Genomic DNA, 21,426 nt, shown 5'->3' with positions numbered 1-21,426 from the left:
ACATCTTATTTACACACTCCCGGGCTGGAGCTACTCTGAGAAACAGGTCAGTGGTACAGCGTACATATGTGAACAGAAAGGCGAGCACTCTGCTAAAAGGGTCGCGCGACGAGACCGTGGCCAGTCTGGCCTTGTCCTGAGTGAGGGCTGCGACCAATGTGGCGAGCTACAGACGGTCCCATTGCTGTTGATGTGCGTCGTGTCACACTGCCACCGAGTGAAGCGTGACTTTCGTGAGCCTGTGCGTAGCTATAAATCAGTAGATATATTAAATACTTGGCTTCATTGGAGATGGCATATGACTGTTGTCTATCCTCTGGGTCCTTCATGTTGTATCTGGGTTCTGTCAGAATAAAGTGTACCACACAGCGTCGAGTGCTGAAGGTTCATTCGTAAATCACCACCTCTTATCACAAAGTAAATACACGGCTTCACCGATTTCATTTGTAGCATCGTGATCCCCAACGATGTTTTAAAGTTTTGATGTCAACAATTTGAGCCCTCGAGTCTCCTCTGACTAGGACAGAGCAGTGAAGTCCTCGACTGCGTCGGGCTACGGCCACGCGAGCGTCTTTTTCACGTGCATTTGTGCGGGAATCCACGCCGACATAATAGGCCACTGTTTGTTGAACGGGGCTGGCAACACGACGCAGAGGGGTTAGTGGTGCATTCGATCTGCGTGTTTTTCACTCTGGACGATCCGTCTGGGTGAAGCGAATTTCCAGAAAGAACGTCGGGTACTAATGTGTTACGTATATAACTGCACACGCAGCGGCCGGTGATTTACCTACATTCTGTCCGTGTGCGTTTCTTGCGTTATCTACATTGGCGACTAATGTAATGCCTGTAGTGAAAAAGTAATACTCTCCAGAAGTGTGTGCGGAATGTATCGCCACTGATTTGACAATCCCACAGCGCGATAGTCGGTATAACCTTGTGGAACAGTCTGTCTGCAGGTCTTACTTATACACTATCTGGGTACAGGGAGTGCAGACTTGGCAGCTTGCTGTTCAGTTTGCACACAGACTACATCACCCTCGCATCATTGTCATTGTACCTGCACCAGTTTTGTAGTGCGTTATCAAGAGTCAAAATTGAGCGTCTGGGCAGGGAAGTAATGATTATGGAAATTCAGTGAGACACGTAGGTGCACAGCACACGGCAGGAAGGGTACAAAAACAGAGATAATACGGGGACTCATGATGAGCAGTTACATCGGCTGTTTAGGAAGAAAAGTGGAATGGAATAGATGAGAAGCAGAAATCAGATTTTGGTGAGCACTGACAGTAAGTATTCTATTGATATTTATAAACAGTGTATATTTAAATGTATTCATGAATTAAATGTTAAACAAGCCAGTTTTTAGACTAAAAGAAAACTAGTCTTCATTCGAGGATGTTAACGTAAGGATCTTGTAACACACCCGGGAGTACAAATGGGTGGGGGGTAACTTTAAACTGTTTATCGTTTCGGACTGTTGCTTAACCGTGCGCCCTGTCTACATTACGTACCAGATAATCCCGCGGCGGTCGTACTGTTCTGCTCCACACTGCTATTGGCTTGCCTGAAATTATTTATCGAAATATGCAAGCTGGTTTAGGGGAGCCACAAAACGTAAGAACACAACACTGTCCTATGTCTGGTATGAACATCTATATTCTGAGGCGATGCGGAAACCACAGGTTGCACTGTTTATACTCTAAATCGTAAATGTTTATCCCAATTAACAATATTGATGATTAGCAGTCCAAAATATCATTCGGACGAGCATACGCGTAACCGACACGACGCGGGTGATTGTTGATGATGCGGAAGACGAATGATCGAACGAAAGTTCTTACGCTCGTCACACATACAGATATCTGGTAATAGTCCTCCTTGTCACTTGTAATGATATAACACTGTTCGTAAAGCTAATTTTTCAATTTTCAGTTCTCACTTGTACGAGCGTGCGCGTAACCGTCGCGGCGCGGTTTGATTGTTGATAATGCGGAAACGTGATGATCGAACGCACGTACTCACGCTCGCTACAAGACACCGGCACTTGACTGCACTCGTTTATGGTGACTAATTTCTACTGATTCACAGCAGTTCATTCTGGGAGACCGAACACGGCGCGGATGATCGATGCTGTACGGTACGAAACGCAACGAGAGGATACACAAACACGTTGTCGGCAGCACTGCTTATTTTTAATTACATCCTGACGCACTTTCCTCAGAATTACTTCCATATTTCGTCACTTTACTACAATTGCACTTGTAGCACCACTTCAGCCTGAATACTATCAATGCTTCTTACATGCAGAGCTACACACTACACAACATAACAGTTTCGTGTCCCGTGCTCAACTCTGTACAGACGCGGCTGCCCGCAAAGATACTCCACAACTAAGCCAGCGATATGACAATATAAGTACAATCTTACCGCGGTATAGATCCTTGACGGGAAATGAGATATTCAGTAAAATAAACTCTGATACATATGCCGCTGTTAGTTCCTTCTGTCCCTCATGCAGGAATATTTTCCATTGTACATGTCAGTTTATCGCACGGTGAAGTGCACAGCATGTTTGTATAACAGTATCCGCCATATCGGCATTAACATCGATTGGACGATGGGAAATTCTCCATTTATTACATAAAATGCCGAAAGCGCGTTCTAAATAACGCCATCTTTGTGCTGACCAGTATTGAAAGACTTTCGTTTATTAGTCAAGTTTTTGCGGCACATTGTCTCATTAAGTTGTCACTCATTGCAAAAGCCTAGTCAGCCACAAAAACGTAAGAGCTTTTCAGTCCACGTGGTACTAAATCTGACAAATTAAAAGTTTGATTGTAATTTTTTAACCAATTCAGTTACTATGAATACATTACAGTCTCCTAGATGAGCAAATGTGTACTTCTATGAATCAGAAACAATAATTGCTGTGTGCTACGGTCATTAGTGCAATAGAGAAATAATTTTTATACTTATATATATGGTTTAACGATTCTCACATGTTTTCCATCTATGTATTTGACACGGTGAGGGAAGTTTGCGTCTTCTCATATTGGTCACTAATTTTCTTCCACTATTCTGTGGTTGATGGTTTCACATAAATGCACGTGTCTCTAATAATGTCAGCAACTGTAGATCGGCAGAGCAGAGAGTCAAAATGTAGAGAACGCATCGGATTACGTAAACAAATAATTTCACAGTCCTGTGACTTTTACATACTTTGAATTGGCCCATTGGAAATTGTTGGTGAAAGCTGATAGATTTTGAAACTTCCTGGCAGATTAAAACTGTGTGCCGGACCGAGACTCGAACTCGGGACCTTTGCCTTTCGCGGGCAAGTGCTCTACCAACTGAGCTACCCAAGCACGACTCACGCCCCGTCCTCACAGCTTTAATTCCGCCAGTACTTCGTCTCCTACCTTCCACGGGAAGTTTACCGTGCTTTTTGCACCAGACGCTACATTTGTGCTAACACGTGAGGTGTTACCTGGACTCACAGCCAGGTCTTACGATTTCTTGCCCGTCATATGCAACCTCTCAGAAGCACACAGGCTCCACAATTTTCTGAATGTGTGGTGTCTGCTCTGACTCTGCTTGAAGTATCGATGCAACAGATATAACGAGTTCTTTTCCTTTCCTTTCTCACTCCTTCACCTTCAATGTATATAAAGCTCTATAATTTCTTTCACAGAAGTGATAAACTCCTAACTGTTGGCCTAACACGACGCCAGCTTATAATTCGTAGCCCATAGCGTAACTTTGTGGCAGGCATGGTGGACTTTGTAGCCGAGAGATAAGAGATGGTGCTATTTATTATCCTCCCATGCCACTAGCGTACGTACTGCACACGGAGCTGATTTGTGTGCAGTGCCGTTCTGGGGTAACCTTCTGTTCACGGAGCACCCACTTCACGCAAATGCTGTGGTAGAAATCCACCATCCATTTCGCAACGAATCCTACTACCGCTATATCATTTAATACTGTTGTTGCTGTTACCTAAATGATCAGCACGTCTTACCTTCCTTATATTTCACTTTACTGACCCCCACTACTCCAAATTGTAGGGGACGAGGACTTGGTACTGACAGCCCAGCAGCGTCGTTTCGTTGCCTAGATACGGCAGGAAGCCAGAAGAGGCAACACTACTCGCATAGCCGCCCTTCTCAAGAAACGTGTGCGTGTGTAAAACATAACAGTTGGCTGTTTTGCATCTCGCTGGTTGTGTCATTTCATTTTATTTATTTCGTTAATAGTGTTTTTAGTATATATGTACATCTGCATTATTTCAAACCGCGTCCAGTGCCATGAGTGATGTATGGATAAAGAAGAATTTGCAATATTGTCGACTTTGACTACTGACGTAATGATAGTCGATGCTTTGACATTTGTTGTTGTTGTTGTTGTGGTCTTCAGTCCTGAGACTGGTTTGATGCAGTTCTCCATGCTACTCTATCCTGTGCAAGCTTCTTCATCTCCCAGTACCTACTGCAACCTACATCCTTCTGAATATGCTTAGTGTATTGATCTCTTGGTCTCCCTCTACGATTTTTACCCTCCACGCTGCCCTCCAATGCTAAATTTGTGATCCCTTGATGCCTCAAAACATGTCCTACCAACCGATCCCTTCTTCTAGTCAAGTTGTGCCACAAACTTCTCTTCTCCCCAATCCTATTCAATACCTCCTCATTAGTTATGTGCTCTACCCATCTAATCTTCAGCATTCTTCTGTAGCACCACATTTAGAAAGCTTTTATTCTCTTCTTGTCCAAACTGGTTATCGTCCATGTTTCACTTCCATACATGGCTACACTCCATAGAAATACTTTCAGAAACGACTTCCTGACACTTAAATCTACACTCGATGTTAACAAATTTCTCTTCTTCAGAAACGATTTCCTTGCCATTGCCAGTCTACATTTTATATCCTCTCTACTTCGACCATCATCAGTTATTTTACTCCCTAAATAGCAAAACTCCTTTACTACTTTAAGTGTCTCATTTCCTAATCTAATTCCCTCAGCATCACCCGATTTAATTTGACTACATTCCATTATCCTCGTTTTGCTTTTGTTGATGTTCATCTTATATCCTCCTTTCAAGACACTGTCCATTCCGTTCAACTGCTCTTCCAAGTCCTTTGCTGTCTCTGACAGAATTACAATGTTATCGGCGAACCTCAAAGTTTTTACTTCTTTTCCATGAATTTTAATACATACTCCGAATTTTTATTTTGTTTCCTTTACTGCTTGCTCAATATACAGATTGAATAACATCGGGGAGAGGCTACAACCCTGTCTCACTCCTTTCCCAACCACTGCTTCCCTTTCATGCCCCTCGACTCTTATAACTGCCATCTGGTTTCTGTACAAATTGTAAATAGCCTTTCGCTCCCTGTATTTTACCCCTGCCACCTTCAGAATTTGAAAGAGAGTATTCCAGTTAACGTTGTCAAAAGCTTTCTCTAAGTCTACAAATGCTAGAAACGTAGGTTTGCCTTTTCTTAATCTTTCTTCTGAGATAAGTCATAAGGTTAGTATTGCCTCACGTGTTCCAACACTTCTACGGAATCCAAACTGATCTTCCCCGAGGTCGGCTTCTACCAGTTTTTCCATTCGTCTGTAAAGAATTCGCGTTAGTATTTTGCAGCTGTGAATTATTAAACTGATAGTTCGGTAATTTTCACATCTGTCAACACCTGCTTTCTTTGGGATTGGAATTATTATATTCTTCTTGAAGTCTGAGGGTACTTCGCCTGTCCCATACATCTTGCTCACCAGATGGTAGAGTTTTGTCATGACTGGCTCTCCCAAGGCCATCAGTAGTTCAAATGGAATGTTGTCTACTCCCGGGGCCTTGTTTCGACTCAGATCTTTCAGTGCTCTGACATTTCTTAGTGTGCATTTTAATTTGCAGTTCTTTATAATTCTATTGATTCTCATATTTTCGTGGGTTACGTAAGAAATTATATTTTTAATATTTGCTGTTTATGAGAAACAAAGTACTGTGTACTGTGTTACCGAAGCAGATAATGATATTTAGTCGACTTATTAGTCTTTTCTTCTTGACGGTAGACATACAGCGTGAGTTATCTAAAACATGCACGGCAAATATTGCGGAAATGTAAAGTGCTATTGGGGTGGCCGAGTGGTTCTAGGCGCTACAGTCTGTAACAGCGCGAACGCTACGGTCGCAGGTTCGAATCCTGCCTCGGGCGTGGCTGCGTGTGATGTCCTTAGGTTAGTTAGGTTTAAGTAGTTCTAAGTTCTAGGGGACTGATGACCTCAGACGTTAAGTCCCATAGTGTTCAGAGCCATTTTTTGTAGAGTGATACTGATGTGCGGTTTTCACTCAATTGGACCAGTGGTCGTATTGTTAGCTAATAGATTGTAACATTACTTAGAAAGCGTATTTTTGTGTGACATACAATTTCTAAAATGGAACAATGCCTAGCGACATTAAAAAGCTAAACGTAGGGTAGTAAATTAAAATGTCAGTGGTATTTGTTTCATGCTTCTAGTGGGAGTCGTTTACGAGATATTGTACTTTGGCAAGTTTTCACACCGGCCATTCAACTTGCGTAGTTGCTAGGTAAGACGTTATGTTTGCTTACAGTGTGCTTGTCTGTTCCTTCAGTGCACTGTGGCTTGCTAGTCAGTTGGTATGTAGCAGTTCAAGCAGTAGGCCGTGAGTCGACGATGGGATTTACCAATGCAGAAAAAGTCGACTCGCTCATTTTGTATGGAGAGTGTAGGAAGAACGCAATTCGCTGTTGTGCAGCGTCTGCGGCAAGATATCCCAACAGACATCAACCGTCTCGGTAGTTACTTATCAACCTCTTCAACCAGTCAGATGAAAGTGGTAGTGCAACACCTAGACAATGTAACAAAAGGTAACAGGTAACAATAGAACAGGGGGAAATAAATGTTCTTGCAGCTGTTGCTGTTCCCTCGCACATTCCCTCCCGCGCAATCTCACGAGGAAGCAGCATGTGTTGGGCAGGTGTCCTACGCATTCTCCATCGACACAGGTTCCATCCCTATCACATCTCCCTCCATCAAGTGCTGCATGGAAACCATTATAAGAATCGCGTTAACTTCTGTACAAGGGCATTACGACAGGGTACTCCACGTGTCATGTATTTTGTTTAGTGATGAAGCCACATTTACCAGTCATGGCCAGATAAACCGCCAAAACATGCACCTTTGGTCTTTTGACAATGAACGTCAAAGTTCATGGAATGTAAACATGTGGGGTGGTATAGTGAACCATCAGCTCATAGGCTCGTTTTTCATGGACGGAACACTGAACGCGTACAAGTACAGCACCCTCCTAACACATCATCTAGCACCAATCCTAGAAGACGTTCCCCTACAGACTAGCAAGAACCTGTGGTACCTCTCAAGCCCATACTCCACAAAGTACGACAGCACGTCTCCACGAATTGTTTCCAGGTAGTTGGCCTGGACGCAGAGGACTTGTATCTTGGTCGGTCCGTTACCCAGATTTGAGGTCTGTAGACTTTTTTCTGCGGTGAAAGATGAAAGACGCTGTGGACAGGAACATTCCAACTACACCCGTTGATGTGAAACGGTGTACTACTTTGGTCTGCTCGGATATCTCCACTGAAATGCTAGCAAGTGTGCAGCAGTCGTTCCGTGCCGGACTGGAACCTTGTATTACCGCTGCCGGTGGTCCTTTTGAACACAACCTGTGACGGTCAGTTGTCTCGTTACTGGTCAGAATCCACGTAACTAGTGTGTGCACTTGCATTGTTCTTTAGTGTGTGCTGACATAGTTCTATAAGTGTCGGTGTGGGAACTTTTCGAAATACTCCTCGTAAACGACGTGCATTGGAGTCCTGCAATAAACACCACTGTCATACTTATTTACCCTACGCTTACTGTGTTGATTCCAATAGGCATTGTTCCATTTAAAAAAGTGTATGTTTGCACAAAAATTCACTTTCTAAGTATTACTGTAATCTGCCGAATCGCTAACAATATGATCCGCTGAGTACCAATCTATTCTGTGAAAACCGCATATCAACAGCACTTTCCATTTCCGAAATATTTGCGGTGAAAGTTTAATGTGATTCGCCGCATATATATATATATATATATATATATATATATATATATATATATATATTTCGTGAGATATTTGGCAAAGTCAATATCAATGGACCACCATATATATATATATATATATATATATATATATATATATATATATATATATATATATATATAGTGACCGGGCCAAATATCTCACGAAATAAGCATCAAACGAAAAAACTACAAAGAACGAAACTCGTCTAGCTTGTAGGGGGAAACCAGATCGCGCTATGGTTGGCCCGCTAGATGGCGCTGCCATAGGTCAAACGGATATCGACTGCGTTTTTTTTTTAATAGGAACCCCGATTTTTATTACATATTCGTGTAATTCGTAAAGAAATATGAATGTTTTAGTTGGACCACTTTCTTCGCTTTGGGATAGATGGCGCTGTACTAGTCACAAACGTATAAGTACGTAGTGTCACGTAACATTCCGCTAGTGCGGACGGTATTTGCTTCGTGATACATTACCCGCGTTAAAATGGACCGTTTACCAATTGCGGAAAAGGTCGGTATAGTGTTTATGTATGGCTATTGTGATCAAAATGCCCAACGGGAGTGTGCTATGTATGCTGCTCGGTATCCAGAACGACATCATCCAAGTGTCCGGACCGTTCGCCGGATAGTTACTTTATTAGGGAAACGGTAAGTATTCAGCCACATGTGAAATGTCATCCACGACCTGCAACAAAGTAGGTGTTTTGGCTGCTGTCGCGGCTAATCCGCACATCAGCAGCAGACAAATCGCGCGAGAATCGGGAATGTCAAAAACGACGGTGTTGAGAATGCCACATCAACATCGATTGCACCCGTACCATATTTCTATGCACCATGAATTGCATGGCGACGACTTTGAACGTCGTGTACAGTTCTGCCACTGGGCACAAGTGAAATTACGGGACGATGACAGATTTTTTGCACGCGTTCTATTTAGCGATGAAGCGTCATTCACCAACAGCGGTAACGTAAACTAGCGTAATATGCACTATTGGGCAACGGAAAATCCACAATGGCCGCGACAAGTGGAACATCAGCGACCTTGGCGGGTTAATGTATGGTGCGGCATTATGGGAGGAAGGTTGATGATGATGGTTAGTGTTTAACGTCCCGTCGATAATTGATCCCCATTTTATCGATGGCGATCTAAATGGTGAAATGTATGCTGATTTCCAACGTAATGTTCTACCGATGTTACCTACAAGATGTTTCACTGCATGACAGAATGGCGATGTACTTCCAACATGATAATTGTCCGGCACATAGCTCGCGTGCAGTTGAAGCGGTATTGAATAGCATATTTCATGACAGGTTGATTGCTCGTCGTCTGACGTCACCGGATTTCTTTCTGTGGGGAACGTTGGAGGATATTTGCTATCGTGACCCACCGACAACGGCTGACTCTATGCCTCAGCGCATTGTTAATGCAAGTGCGAACATTACGGAAGGCGAACTACTCGCTGTTGAGAGGAATGTCGTTACACGCATTGCCAAATGCATTGAGGTTGACGGACATCATTTTGAACATTTACTGCATTAATGTGGTATTTACAGGTAATTACGCTGTAACAGCATGCGTTCTCAGAAATGATAAGTTCAGAAAGGTACATGTATCACATTGGGACAATCGAAATAAAATGTTCAAACGTACCTATGTTCTGTATTTTAATTTAAAAAACCTACCTGTTACCAATTGTTTGTCTAAAATTGTGAGCCATATGTTTGTGACTATTACAGCGCCATCTATCACAAAGCGAAAAAAGTGGTCCAACTAAAACATTCATATTTCTTTACGTACTACACGAATATGTAATAAAAAATGGGGGTTCCTGTTTTTTTAAAAAAACGCAGTTGACATCCGGATGATCTATGGCAGCGCCATCTGGCGGGCCAACCATAGCGCCATCTGGTTTCCCCCTGCAAGCTAGACGAGTTTCGTTCGTTGTAGTTTTTTCGTGTGACGCTTATTTCGTGAGATATTTGGCCCGGTCACGATCAATGGACTACATATGTTTATTGTGGTCCCCGTTACCAGTTAACTGTTTTCTTGTGACACTAGTTTCGTTTTCATTACAGTAAGTAGTTAAAGATCTTGTCTGATGACCGGTGTACTATTGATACCTGCATATATTTGAAACATCGCTTCGAAGTGCGCACTTGAGATACATAGCTAACATATGTTTTAAAAACTAGTGTCGATTTATTTACGTTATTTTTTTTGGTTCGTACTATGTATAATGTTTTCCATTACAGCTGTAGAGCTGTTTTACGATACTGGATTCGTTTTCATTCCGATATGTATAGGTTACGTTCTTGTTGTGATGATCATTTCGATTCACCATTGAAAAGTACGTATAGTCCAGGCGAGCTTTAGTGTATATTCCAATACTAGGTACGATTTATTTATTACAATCTTCTTTTTGGTTCGTACTCTGTGTCGTGGTGTACACGACAGCTGTAGAGCTGTTTTCATGATACTCGATTCGGTTTCTTTCCGACAAAAAGTTGAAGCTCTTCCTGTCAAACCCTTTTCGAGTTACTACTAAAATGCAAATCTTTTCCAAGCTGCGTATCGAAATCTTCTCTTGAGCTGTATACACAATGTGTTCAATAGTACCCGGACACCTCCAAATATATACGTTTTTCATATTAGGTCCACTGTGCCGCCACCTACCGCCAGGTACCCCACATGAGAGACCTCAGTAGTCATAAGACACCGTTAGAGAGGAGAATGGATCGATCCGCGGAACTCACGTACTACGAACGTGGTCAGGTGATTGCGTGTCACTTGCGTCATACGTCTGCACACGAGATTTCCACACTCCTAAACATCCCTAGGTCCACTGTTTCCGATGAAATGATAACGGGAAGGGACACGTACAGCACAAAAGCGCAAAGGCCGACCTCGTTTGTTGAAGAGGGTCGTAATATGTAATAGCTAGACATCTATCCAGACCACAGGATTTCCAAACTGCATCAGGATCCACTGCAAGTACTATGACAGTTAAGCGGAAGGTGAGAAAACTTGCACTTCATGATCGAGCGACTGCTCATAAGCCACACATCACGCTGGTAAATACCAAACGACGCCTCCCTTGGTATAAGGAGCGTAAAATTGGACAATTCAACAGTGGGAAAACGTTGCGTGGAGTGACGAATCACGGTGCACAATGTGGCGATCCGACGGCAGGATGTGGGTATGGCGAATTCCCGGTGGACGTCATCTGCCTGCGTGTGTAGTGCCAACAGTAAAATTCAGAAGCGCTGGTGTTATGGTGTGGTCGTGTTTTTCCTGGAGGGGGCTTACACCCCTTCTTGCTTTGCGTGGCTCTACCACAGCAAAACCGTACATTAATGTTTTAAGCACCTTCTTGCTTCGCACTGTTGAAGAGCAATTCCGGGATGGCGATTGCATCTTTCAACACGATCGAGCACCCGTTCGTAACACGCAGTCTGTGGCGGAGTGGTTACACGACAATAACATTCCTGAAATGCACTGGCCTGCACAGAGTCCTGACCTGAAGCCTATACAACAGCTTTGGGATGTTTTGGAAGGCCGAATTCGTGCCAGGCCTCACTGACCGACATAGATACCTCTCCTCAGTGCAGCACTCCATGAAGAATGGGCTGCCATTCCCCAAGAAACCTTCCAGCACCTGATTGAACGTATGCCTGCGAGAGTGCAAGCTCTCATCAAGGCTAAGGGTGGGCCAGCGCCATATTGATTTCCAGCATTACTGATGGAGCACGCCACGAACTTGTAAGTCATTATCAGCTAGGTGTCTGGATATTTTTGATCATATAGTGTAGGTGAAGTGTATTTTTTCGATATTATCTTCGCTTTCTCTAAGAAAACTGCATATTTCCTAAGACTGTGCTGTGTATCATCATGCCCTTTAGAACTGTACAGCTTCTTTTCAGTACTAAACTTACTTTATTCGTTACTAACAGTCACTTCTTGTCAAACTCTCTTCGATCCACTTCTGTAACCGAGCGAGATGGCGCAGTGGGAAGCACACTGGACTCGCATTCGGGAGGTCGACGGTTCAATCCCGCGTCCGGCCATCCTGATTTAGGTTTTCGTGATTTCCCTAAATCGCTCCAAGCAAATGCCGGGATGGTTCCTTTGAAAGGGCACTGCCGACTTCCTTCCCGCTCCTTCCCTAATCCGATGAGACCAATGACCTTGCTTTCTGGTCTCCTTCCCCAAAAAACTACCCCCCCCCCCCCACTTCTGAAAAGCACCTAAATTATTCGAAACTGCGTCTTGCAATCTTACTCTGCGCTATGTTTCTGATGTACAGGGTGAGTCACCTAACATTACCGCTGGATATATTTCGTAAACCACATCAAATACTGACGAATCGATTCCACAGACCGAACGTGAGGAGAGGGGCTAGTGTAATTGGTTAATACAAACCATAAAAAATGCACGGAAGTATGTTTTTTAACACAAACCTACGTTTTTTTAAAATGGATCCCCGTTAGTTTTGTGAGCACACCTGAACATATGAACAAATACGTAATCAGTGCCGTTTGTTGCATTGTAAAATGTTAATTACATCCGGAGATATTCTAACCTAAAGTTGACGCTTGAGTACCACTCCTCCGCTGTTCGATCGTGTGTATCGGAGAGCACCGAATTACGTAGGGATCCAAAGGGAACGGTGATGGACCTTAGGTACAGAAGAGACTGGGGACAGCACATTACGTCCACATGCTAACACCTTTTTATTGGTATTTTTCACTGACGCACATGTACATTACCATGAGGGGTGAGGTACACGTACGCACGTGGTTTCCGTTTTCAATTACGGAGTGGAATAGAGTGTGTCCCGACATGTCAGGCCAATAGATGTTCAATGTGGTGGCCATCATTTGCTGTACTCAATTGCAATCTCTGGCGTAATGAATGTCGCCGCAGGCTGCCACAATACGTTGTTTCATATCCTCTGGGGTTGTAGGCACATCACGGTACACATTCTCCTTTGACGTACCCCACAGAAAGAAGTCCAGAGGTGTAAGATCAGGAGAACGGGCTGGCCAATTTATGGGTCCTCCACGTCCTACGAAACGCCCGTCGAACATCCTGTCAAGGGTCAGCCTAGTGTTAATTGCGGAATGTGCAGGTGCACCATCATGCTGATACCACACACGTCGACGCGTTTCCAGTGGGACATTTTCGAGCAACGTTGGCAGATCATTCTGTAGAAACGCGATGTATGTTACAGCTGTTTCGGCCCCTGCAATGAAGTGAGGACCAATGAGGTGGTCGCCAATGATTCCGCACCATACATTTACAGTTGTAACCTCCCCCTCGCTTATCGACCTTAATGACAGTAAAAAATTAAACCGCGTGTACCTAATGGAAATTTGGGAAAAGCAATCGTCACCGAAGTTAATTTGTCGGTAAAGAGGGAGGAAAGGGTTACATCTAAATGAAAGGAAAAATTCAAATGAAACTGGTGGAAATTAATTTTGAAAAGGGGTAAAATTAATAAAGAAAGTAAATGTGCGGCCGTTACGTTAACAATTAACTAGCGGTAATTAGATATTTTAGATTTGGGGAAATTACGGTCGCCAGTCCTAAGGACAATTACTATAGTAACTGAAAAAGAAAGGTTATTACACATATAACTAGCACTAGAAGCGTGGCAACTGAAGGTTGACACGTGTTGTGTGAAAACTGAAAGTTTGTCAGAAGTAATAAATTTCGGTACACTCTGACTTAATTTAGCAAAAGAATTAATAAAACCGGTAAATAGAAAGTTAATTTAGTGACTGAAATTAAGAGTGAGCTTTGTTTCTGAAGTATATCGAAATTCAGTAAAATACGGTTAGTCTTGGGCTACCTCAACAATCATTTCAAAAGCTACTTGAATCTACGCAATTTAGAAATAAGAGATTTAACTTTGAACTGGAATTAAATGATTCTGAACAATTAACAATAGTAAAATTTAGTACGTACCAAGCTGAGCTGCAGTCACAGGTAAGCTAAAATATGCTAAGAAATCTCGCACTCTTAATTTTTGCTTGTGTAATCTAAATATTGTAGCCAGCTATGAATACTTTAACTGAACTTTGAAATTAAAGCAGTGAAATCGAATTATATTAATTTAATGCTGGCGTTTGAATTTCAACGACACTCGGGTTCATTTCGGAAAAGGAAGGGACCCTGCTTGGCAATGCAATTGGGACAATGAGCAACAAAGGTTCATGTTCAGTTGCTGTAATTTTGTGATGCAACAATTTTAAAAGCTGAGGTCTGCCATACAGTTCTGAAACTTTAGGTGCTTCCAGTCTTCCTTGTTGGTTGATTGAAGGCTTGAAGCCGTCGATCGAGGAGGTGGCGACAGTCACTCATTGTCGGCCGTCGCTGTTGCAGAAGCTGGATGTTGGCGCGCCTTCTTCTCGACACGGTCACCAGACGAAACGGGCTCTTGATGTGCGCCAGCTAATGCTTCCCGTCCGCGACACCGTGTCAGAAACTATCATAGCAAGTCGAGCGCAATTACATGCTGACAAACCCCAAAAGCGCGGCAACTCGCGGGAGCGTCACACCACACACCTGCTCCACTGCCCTACCCCAGCCACTCTCTCTGCCCGCGCTCCACGCGACAGAGTTAACACTACCAAAGATCCTAAACACTTTGGTTCTCCACACGACTTATCGATGTATTCGTTCGATAGCATAGTTTTCCCTAGGCCAGGCCCAGCGTATAAATACAAATAATATTCACAAAACAAACCAATTATAAATCGACATAAATGCATATACATACAAACAGTAAAACAATTACAATATAGAAAGAAGCAGAAATGTTATATCTTAAGGTAACAAAATAAGAAAAAAAATTTGCAGTGCAATAGATGGAAATAGGAGGATATGCATTTCCGGCGTTACACAGTCCACGGTCGCTGTCGCTCTACCTGTCTGAGCCAGCGAGGATTGTCCACGGACCAGTAATGCATGTTCCGTAGATTCACTGCCCCGTGGTTTGTGAAAACCGCTTCATCGGTAAACAGGTAGAACTGGTTGGTTAGTTGGTTTGGGGAAGGAGACCAGACAGCGTGGCCATCGGTCTCATCGGATTAGGGAAGGATGGGGAAGGAAGGCGGCCGTGCCCTTTCAGAGGAACCATCCCGGCATTTACCTGGAGTGATTTAGGGAAATCACGGAAAACCTAAATCAGGATGGCCGGACGCGGGATTGCACCGTCGACCTCCCGAATGCGAGTCCAGTGTTTAACCACTGCGCAACCCCGCTCGGTCAGATAGAACTGCAACGCATTCTCTGTTAATGCCCATTGACAGAATTGCACTCGATGATTAAAGTCATCACCATGTAATTGCTGATGTAGCGACACATGAAACGGGTGAAAGCGGTGACGATGCAGTATGCGCATGACACTACTTTGACTCAGTCCACCGGCTCTCGCAATGTCCCGTGTACTCACGTGTGGGTTCATGGCAACAGCAGCTAACACACCAACTGCACCCGCTTCTCCTGTGACGGGCCTGTTACGGACCCGTTTGCGTGCTACGACCATACCTGTTGCATACAGTTGGCGGTAGATGTTTTGCAATGTGCGGCACGTTGGATGCTCTCTGTCCGGGTACCGTTCTGCATACACCCTGCAGGCTTCAGCTGCATTCCGTCGAGACTCGCCATAGATGAGTATCATCTCCGCCTTTTCAGAGTTCGAATACACCATAGTCACAGTTCCTACAACACTACACTATCACAGACGTCTGGTAACACGGTGTACTACAGTTGGTCTGCGTGAGAAGACGAATGCAGAATAACAATAGCAGCACACGCTACATGCGGACACTGCGACAGCTAGACCGAACCACAACAGTGCACTACAGCCACACTCGTAAACACGGTCGTCATCGTAAACATGTCCCTGCAGATGCTGCTCGCCGACCGTGGCCCCTGTTTGTTACAACACGCAACTGAACGTCGGAGGTTTCAAGCGTCAACTTTAGGTTACAATATCTCCGGATGTAATTAACATTTTACAATGCAACAAACGGCACTGATTACGTATTTGTTTATATGTTCAGATGTTCTAACAAAACTAACATGGTTCCATTTAAAAAAACGTAGATTTGTGTTAAAAAACATACTTCCGTGCATTTTTGTATGGTTTGTATTGAACAATTACACTAGCCCCTCTCCTCACGTTCGGTCTGTGGAATCGGTTCGTCAGTATTTGATATGGTTTACGAAATATATCCAGCGGTATATTTTCCACTGTGGGCATTATTTATTAGAAATAATTTTCAGTTCCTACTGTCTGATGGTTTCCACTACACCTGCCGTTACAATACTTGATTCTGATTCTTCGTAAGTGCTTCTTATTAAACTGTTTACGATTCTCTACCGAAAAGTGTATATAATTATAAAGTATACAACACCTGAAACAGCATGGTGTCCTGCTACCATTAATTAGGCTTCTATCTATTAATTACTGTATTGTTTAGTATACTGATTCTGTACTATCAATAAAGTCATTTGAAGCACCGACGTTCATACAGTTGTCGCCAGGATGTTAGACTCTAATCTTCCCTCCTTCCACTTGTCCTGAGAGACGCTATATTTCGTCTGGCAAGTCGATAAATTGCATTACTGGCACACTCATATAAATAAACCATATCTGTGTCAGGAGAGAAAGAGTGAAATGAATATGGATCAACTGCAGGACATAGAATAATACGGCAGCAAACTAAAATGAGTGATCCATTCCGTAATAAGGAAACATATCCCGGCGAGGTCATAGGGGATGTGATGTGCCGTTGCACTACGAAGCCTGTTGTAGAGTGTCGAGTGTGGATGGTGGAGTTATGCTTTTTTTTTTAAAAAAAAAAAGAAGCAACGGAAAGTGAAATACGGTGCTAGCGTCCTAAAAAGGGAGTACCACTGAAATTGTAGTGTACTACTTCGCACACAATGGTAAGGAGAGGTGCACTACAGAGTGGTGTAGCAGCAGCCGTCGTCGTTTGGAAGCTGGTCAGGAGCAGAAATTATTAGCGATCAAGTAAATACAGTAAACAGAAGTTCTACTTAGCTTCTAGCTCTGTTCAAGGGTTGAGAAGAAAGTTCACAGTTCAGCAGTAAGGTCCAGGTATTACAAGAAGCAAACTGAAGAGTGTCGTGCAGAATCAGCCTCCCACTACCAATGCACGAGTGAAGTGTCGAAGGCTGATTAAGACTGAAGACTGTTACGTTGTGTCATCTCTCCTCTCCTCTCGTTTCCAGAGATATATAATTACAGTTCATTCTAACTGCAAAATTTGATCTGGCTGTCTCTCTGCACTAGGCAACTTGTCTACGACTATGTATGCAGCTTATACACTGAAGAGACAAAGGAACTGGTACACCTGCCTAATATCGTGTAGCCCCCCCCCCCCCCTCCAGCACGCAGAAGTGCCACAACACGACGTGGCATGCACTGGACTAATGTGTGAAGTAGTGCTGCAGGTAACTTACACCATGAATCCTGCAGGCTTCCCATAAATTCGTAACAGTACGAGGGGTGGAGATCTCTTCTGAATAGGCAGCGGAAGTGTTTGAACTCAAAAGAATGTTCCTGGGGGCACTGTGTAGAAATTCTGGACGTTTGGCGTGTCGCATTGAAAAGCTGGAATTGCCCAAGTACGTCGAAATGCACAATGGACATGAATGGTGATGAAACAGGACGCTTACGTACGTGTCGCCCGTCAGAGTCGTACTGCGGTGTATCAGGGGTCCCACATCACTCCAACTGCACACGACCCACACCATTACAGAGCTTCCATCGCTTGAACACTTCCCTACTGACATGCAGGGTCCACGGATTCGTGAGGTTGTCTCCATACCCGTACACGGACATCCGCTCGTCGGTGTTGACAGGCCCAGGAGAGGCGTAGAGCTTCGTGTCGTGCAGTCATCAACGGTACACGAGTGGGCCTTTGGCCACAAAAGCCCATATCTATGGTGTTCCTTTGAATGGTTCGCATGCTGACACTTGTTGATGGCCCAGCATTTGCGGAAGGGTTGCGCTTCTGACTCGTTGAACGATTCTCTTCAGCCGTCGTTGGTTCCGTTCTTGTAGGTTCTTTTTCCAGCCGCGGCGATGTCGGAAATGTGATGTTTTCCCGTATTGCTGATATTCAAGGTACACTTTTGAAATGGTCGTACGGGAAAATCCCCACTTCATCTCTGTATCGGAGATGCTGTGTGCCATCGCTTGTGAGTCGACTATAACACCGCATGCAAGCTGATTTATATCTTGATAACCTGCCATTGTAGCAGAAGGGACCGATGTAACAACCGCGCCAGGCACTTGTCTTATATAGGCGTTGCCGGCCACAGTGCCGAATTCTGCCTGTTTACATATCTCTGTATTTGAACTCGTGTACCTGTTGTTCTTGTGGGCTTCAGGCCTGAGACTGGTTTGATGCAGCTCTCCATACTACTCTATCCTGTGCATGCTTCTTCATCTCCCACGACTTACTGCAACCTACATCCTTCTGAATCTGCTTAGTGTATTAATCTCTTGGTCTCTCTCTACGATTTTTACCCTCCACGCTGCCCTCCAGTACTAAATTGGTGATCCCTTGATGCCTCAGAACATGACCTACCAACCGGTCCCTTCTTCTTGTCAAGTTGTGCCACAAACTCCTCTTCTCTCCAATTCTATTGAATACCTCATTATTAGTTATGTGATCTACCCATCTAATCTTCAGCATTCTTCTGTAGCATCACATTTTGAAAGCTTCCATTCTCTTCTTGTCCAAACTATTTATCGTCCATGTTTCACTTCCATACATGGCTACACTCCATACAAATACTTTCAGAAACGACTTCCTGACACTTAAATCTATACTCGATGTTAACAAATTTTTCTTCTTCAGAAATGTTTTACTTGCCATTACCAGTCTACATTTTATACCCTCTTTAGTTCGACCATCATCAGTTATTTTGCTCCCAAAATAGCAAAACTCCTTTGCTATTTTAAGTGTCTCATTTCCTAATCTAATTCTCTCACCAAAAATGGTTCAAATGGCTCTGAGCACTATGGGACTTAACATCTATGGTCATCAGTCCCCTAGAACTTAGAACTACTTAAACCTAACTAACCTAAGGACATCACACAACACCCAGTCATCACGAGACAGAGAAAATCCCTGACCCCGCCGGGAATCGAACCCGGGAACCCGGGCGCGGTAAGCGAGAACGCTACCGCACGACCACGAGCTGCGGACTTCTCTCAGCATCACCCGACTTAATTCGACTACATTCCATTATCCTCGTTTTGCTTTTGTTGATGTTCATCTTATATCCTCCCTTCAAGACACTGTCCATTCCGTTCAACTGCTCTTTCAAGTCCTTTGCTGTCTCTGACAGAATAACAATGTCATCGCCGAACCTTAAAGTTTTTATTTCTTCTCCATGGATTTTAATACCTACTCCGAATTTTTATTTTGCTTCCTTTACTGCTTGCTCAATATACAGATTGAATAACATCGGGGAGAGGCTACAACCCTGTCTCGCTCCCTTCCCAACCGCTGCTTCCCTTTCACGCCCCTCGACTCTTATAACTGCCATCTGGTTTCTGCACAAATTGTAAGTAGCCTTTCGCTCCCTGTATTTTACCCCTGCAACCTTCAGAATTTGAAAGAGAGTATTCCAGTCAACATTGTCAAAAGCTTTCTCCAAGTCTACAAATGGTAGAAACGTAGGTTTGCCTTTTCTTAATCTTTCTTCTAAGATAAGTCGTAGGGTCAGTATTGCCTCACGTGTTCCCATATTTCTACGGAATCCAAACTGATCTTCCCCGAGGTCGGCTTCTACCAGTTTTCCGTTCGTCTGTAAAGAATTCGCGTTAGTATTTTGCAGCTGTGGCTTATTAAACAGATAGTTCGGTAATTTTCACATCTGTCAACGCCTGCTTTCTTTGGGATTGGAATTATTATATTCTTCTTGAAGTCTGAGGGTATTTCTCCTGTCTCATACACCTTGCTCACTAGATGGTAGATTTTTCTCAGGACTAGCTCTCCCAAGACCGTCAGTAGGTCTAATGGAATGTTGTCTACTCCCGGGGCCTTGTTTAGACTCAGGTCTTTCAGTGCTCTGTCAAACTCTTCGCGCAGTATCATATCTCCCATTTCACCTTCATCTACATCCTCTTCCATTTCCATAATATTTCCCTCAAGTACGTCGCCCTTGTGTAGACCCTCTATATACTCCTTCCACCTTTCTAGTTTCCCTTCTTTGCTTATACCTATGTCAGTATATTTGGTTCTTTCAGTGTACGATACAACTTTGACAGAGACTTTCATTAAATTAAACGAAGGAATTAGATAACTGGAGGTGGGAAAGAAGACGTGCGGCGTTCGCAGTCGCGGCGTAATGAAGTCAGCGCGCCCGCGGCCGGCAGATGAGAGATTGTAGGGAGGCAGAGGCGGCGATACGGCGGCGTCCGGTGGAGCCGTCAGGCTGCGGGCGTGGCCGACGGAGCGAGCCGAGGTGTCGGGCCGGAGTCTGACTTACCTGCAGCAGCAGCCCAGCCCAGCCCAGCCCAGGGAGCGCAGCGCAGCACAGCGCACCGCCTGACGGCCGCCGTTATTATTCATGTTCCGGGAGATGCTCCGGCGCGATAGGGGCGCATTCCCGGCGACGCAGCCGCGCCGCCTGCCGGCGCAGGTGTCGCCGCCGCCGCCGCCGCCGCCGCCGCCGCCGCCTCGGATGAGGTGCCGGCCGCCGAGTCCGTTCCAATAGTGGACGATCGGCCCCGCACGAGAAACGCCGCCATCAGATGCGGACGCAATATTTATGCTCTTCCTTTTGCAGCAACACGGCGATTAAAATCTGCGCCACACTGTTTCTACGGCTATCGCACCGAGACCCAGCCTTCGTAACTCGGACGTGGCTATCTTGTTTTGGAGTAGGAAGTATATGCAGCTCGCCTCGGGTTGTGAAATTGCTCCACGTTCATGGTTTGCTATGAAATACTGCGCTTCATTTCTCTTTTTCTTTAGCACCCATTATCCATTGTGGTAGATGCCTCTAGGGCTGGGTTGGAGAGGGGGATTTAATATACGTAACAATTCCGTTATTTAGTTATTGGATCAAGGAATGAACACACTGGTCCTCAAGATTCTACGACTGCTCCAACGTCTGTACCCCGAAAGTCAGCATACACTGTCTGATCAAAACCATCGAGATACCACTGAGTGGTCATTAGTATGGAGCTGTCCACCCTTCGCCTTATGCCGCGCGGGATTAGCCGAGCGGTCTGAGGCGCTGCAGTCATTGACTGTGCGC

This window comes from Schistocerca nitens, chromosome 2 (genome assembly GCF_023898315.1).
Source record: "Schistocerca nitens isolate TAMUIC-IGC-003100 chromosome 2, iqSchNite1.1, whole genome shotgun sequence".
Classification (NCBI taxonomy): domain Eukaryota; kingdom Metazoa; phylum Arthropoda; class Insecta; order Orthoptera; family Acrididae; genus Schistocerca; species Schistocerca nitens.
Note: the sequence above shows the minus strand (reverse complement) of the source record.